Source organism: Arachis hypogaea, chromosome 7 (assembly GCF_003086295.3).
Source record: "Arachis hypogaea cultivar Tifrunner chromosome 7, arahy.Tifrunner.gnm2.J5K5, whole genome shotgun sequence".
In the NCBI taxonomy this organism is placed as follows: Eukaryota; Viridiplantae; Streptophyta; class Magnoliopsida; order Fabales; family Fabaceae; genus Arachis; species Arachis hypogaea.
In genome coordinates, this window is record NC_092042.1 from 36,593,745 (window position 1) to 36,598,139 (window position 4,395).

The 4,395-nt window shown below is 39.3% G+C and overlaps 1 non-coding gene across 1 annotated transcript; it reads left to right on the forward strand.

Moving 5' to 3' along the window:
* The first annotated feature begins 971 nt into the window (after nucleotides 1-971).
* On the forward strand, nucleotides 972-1,079 carry LOC112704462 (small nucleolar RNA R71). Its single transcript, XR_003155086.1, has one exon. It is a non-coding gene; the product is annotated as a small nucleolar RNA R71 (small nucleolar RNA).
* The last annotated feature ends 3,316 nt before the right edge of the window (nucleotides 1,080-4,395 follow it).

Genomic DNA, 4,395 nt, shown 5'->3' on the forward strand with positions numbered 1-4,395 from the left:
TCTTCAGTGACATACTCATCCTCTTCAGAGGAGGAATACTCATCAGAGCTCATGAATGGCAGAAGTAAGTCCAATGGAATCTCTATGGTCTCATTTTGAGCCTCAGATTCCCATGGTTCCTCATTGGGGAACTCATTGGAGGCCAGTGGACGCCCAGTGAGGTCTTCCTCAGTGGCGTTCACTGCCTCTTCTTCCTCACAGAATTCGGCCATGTTGATGGCCTTGCACTCTCCTTTTGGATTTTCTTCAGTATTGTTTGGGAGAGTACTAGGAGGGAGTTCAGTAATTTTGTTGCTCAGCTGACCCACTTGTCCTTCCAAATTTCTGATGGAGGACCTTGTTTCAGTCATGAAACTTTGAGTGGTTTTGATTAGATCAGAGACCATTGTTGCTAAGTCAGAGGTATTCTGCTTAGAACTCTCTGTCTGTTGCTGAGAAGATGATGGAAAAGGCTTGCTATTGCTAAACCTGCTTCTTCCACCATTATTGTTATTGAAACCTTGTTGAGGTCTCTGTTGATCCTTCCATGAAAGATTTGGATGATTCCTCCATGAAGGATTGTAGGTGTTTCCATAGGGTTCTCCCATGTAATTCACCTCTTCTATTGAAGGGTTCTCAGGATCATAAGCTTCTTCCTCAGATGAAGCTTCCTTAGTACTGCTTGGTGCATTTTGCATTCCAGACAGACTTTGAGAAATCATATTGACTTGTTGAGTCAATATTTTGTTCTGAGCCAAAATGGCATTCAGAGTGTCAATCTCAAGAACTCCTTTCTTCTGACTAGTCCCATTGCTAACAAGATTTCTTTCAGAAGTGTACATGAATTGGTTATTTGCAACCATTTCAATCAGTTCTTGAGCTTCAGTAGGCGTCTTCTTCAGATGAAGAGATCCTCCAGCAGAGCTATCCAGAGACATTTTGGATAGTTCAGAGAGACCATCATAGAAAATACCTATGATGCTCCATTCAGAAAGCATATCAGAAGGACACTTTCTGATTAATTGTTTGTATCTTTCCCAAGCTTCATAGAGGGATTCTCCTTCCTTCTGTCTGAAGGTTTGGACTTCCACTCTAAGCTTACTCAATTTTTGAGGTGGAAAGAACTTTGCCAAGAAGGCATTGACTAGCTTTTCCCAAGAGTCCAGGCTTTCTTTAGGTTGTGAATCCAACCATGTCCTAGCTCTGTCTCTTACAGCAAAAGGGAATAGCATAAGTCTGTAGACCTCAGGGTCAACCCCATTAGTCTTGACAGTGTCACAGAATTGCAAGAACTCAGCTAAAAACTGATGAGGATCTTCCAGTGGAAGTCCATGGAACTTGCAATTCTGTTGCATTAGAGAAACTAATTGAGGCTTAAGCTCAAAGTTGTTTGCTCCAATGGCAGGGATAGAGATGCTTCTCCCATAGAAGTCGGGAGTAGGTGCAGTAAAGTCACCCAGCACCTTCCTTGCATTGTTGGCATTGTTGTTGTTTTCGGCTGCCATGTGTTCTTCCTCTTTGAAGAATTCGGTCAGGTCCTCTAAAGAGAGTTGTGCTTTGGCTTCTCTTAGCTTTCTCTTCAAGGTCCTTTCAGGTTCAGGATCAGCCTCAACAAGAATGCCTTTGTCTTTGCTCCTGTTCATAAGAAAGAGAGGGGAACAAGAAAATGTGGAATCCTCTATGTCACAGTATAGAGATTCCTTGAAGTGTCAGAGGAAAAGAAGAGTAGAAGACAGAAGTAGAAAATTCGAACTTATCAAAGGAGATGGAGTTCGAATTTTGCATTAAGGGATAGTGTTAGTCCATAAATGGAAGGATGTGAGAAGAGGGGAAGTAATTTTCGAAAATTAAGTGAAAGATTTTGAAAACATTTTTGAAAAATATTACTTAATTTTCGAAAATGAAAGTGGAAAAGAAATCAAGTGATTTTTGAAAAAGATTTTGAAATCAGAAATCAAAAAGATTTGATTGAAAACTATTTTGAAAAAGATGTGGTTAAGAAGATATGATTGGTTTTTTTTAAAAAAATGTGATTGAGAAGATATGATTTGAAAAACATTTTAAAAAGATTTGATTTTGAAAATTAAAAACTTGACTAACAAGAAAAGATATGATTCAAACATTAAACCTTTCTCAACAGAAAAGGCAACATACTTGAAATGTTGAATCAAATCATTAATTGATAGTAAGTATCTTTGAAAATAGAAAGAAATTGATTTTGAAAAAGATTTGATTGAAAAATTGATTTGAAAAAGATTTGATTTTGAAAAGATTTTGAAAACTTAAAAAAAAAATTTGATTTGAAAACAAAATCTTCCCCCTTTAGCCATCCTGGCGTTAAACGCCCAGAATGGTGCACATTCTGGCGTTTAACGCCCAAAATGCTACCCTTTTGGGCGTTAAACGCCCAACCAGGTACCCTGGCTGGCGTTTAAACGCCAGTCTGTCCTTCTTTACTGGGCGTTTTGAACGCCCAGCTTTTTCTGTGCAATTCCTCTGCTGTTCTGAATCTTCAATTCTCTGTATTATTGACTTGAGAAGACACAAATTAAAAATATTTTTGGATTTTTAATAATAAGGAAAAATCAAAAGTCAACTAGAATCAAATAACAATGCATGCAAGACACCAAACTTAGCAGTTTGTATACTACTGACACTAATGAGAATGCATATGAGACACACAAAACACTCAAGTCAATAGAATTTAAAGATTAGAGCACGAAAATCATCAAGATTTACTTGAAGATCCTTAAGACACATGCATGAATGCAATAAGAACATAAACATGCAATTGACACCAAACTCAACATGAGACACTAGACTCAAAAAATTTTTTTTTGGATTTTATGATTTTGTAATTTTTTTTGTGTTTTTCGAAAATTAAGTGGAAAAAGATATCAAAATTCTTAATGAGAATTCCAAGAATCAGTGCAATGCTAGTCTAAGACTCCGGTCCAGGAATTAGACATGGCTTCACAGCCAGCCAAGCTCTCAAAGAAAGCTTCGGTCCAAAACACTAGACATGACCAAAGGTCAGCAAGCCTTAGCAGATCACTGCTCCAAAATCAAGATTGACAAGAAATCAACAAGCTCTTGTGGTGATAAGTTGAAACCTCGGTCCAATGAGATTAGACATGGCTTCTCAGCCAGCCAGATTTCAACAAATCATCATGAAACTCTACAATTCATCTTCAAGAATTTCGAAAAAATAAATACCTAATCTAAGCAACAAGATGAACCGTCAGTTATCCAAACCAGAACAATCTCTGGCAATAACGCCAAAAACTTGGTGTTGTTGCCGGATCTTGGCACTGATGTTACCAAAAGCTTGCTCAAAACTTGAACAATCCCCGGCAACGGCGCCAAAAACTTGGTGCGCGAAATTGTGAACAATACTTTTTCACAACTCTCATAATCCCCGGTCATGAGCCCCAAAAACTTGGTAACTCAATACCATGGCATTACACAACTTCGCACAACTAACCAGCAAGTGCACTGGGTCGTCCAAGTAATAAACCTTACGCGAGTAAGGGTCGATCCCACGGAGATTGTTAGTATTGAAGCAAGCTATGGTCATCTTGTAAATCTTAGTCAGGCAAACTCAAATGTATATGGTGATGAACGAAAATAACATAAAGATAAAGATAGAGATACTTATGTAATTCATTGGTAGGAACTTCAGATAAGCGCATGAAGATGCCTTCCCTTCCGTCTCTCGGCTTTCCTACTGTCTTCATCCAATCCTTCTTATTCCTTTCCATGGCAAGCTTGTGTAGGGTTTCACCGTTGTCAATGGCTACCTCCCATCCTCTCAGTGAAAGCGATTGCATATGCTCTGTCACAGCATAGCGGAATTCATCTGTCGGTTCTCGGTCAGGCCGGAATAGAATCCATTGATTCTTTTGCGTCTGTCACTAACGCGCCGCCTGCTAGGAGTTTGAAGCACGTTACAGTCATTCAATCATTGAATCCTACTCAGAATACCACAGACAAGGTTAGACCTTCCGGATTCTCTTGAATGCTGCCATCAGTTCTTGCCTATACCACGAAGACTCTGATCTCACGGAATGGTTGGCTCGTTTGTCAGACGAGCACTCGGTTGTCAGGCGATCAACCATGCATCGTGCAATCAGGAATCCAAGAGATATTCACTACAGCCTTAGTTGCTTGTAGAACAGAAGTGGTTGTCAGTCACCTTGTTCATGGGTGAGAATGATGATGAGTGTCACGGATCATCACATTAATCAAGTTGAAGAACAAGTGATATCTTAGAACAAGAACAAGCGGAATTGAATGGAAGAACAATAGTAATTGCATTAATACTCGAGGTACAGCAGAGCTCCACACCTTAATCTATGGTGTGTAGAAACTCCACCGTTGAAAATACATAAGCATAGGGTCTAGGCATGGTCGAAT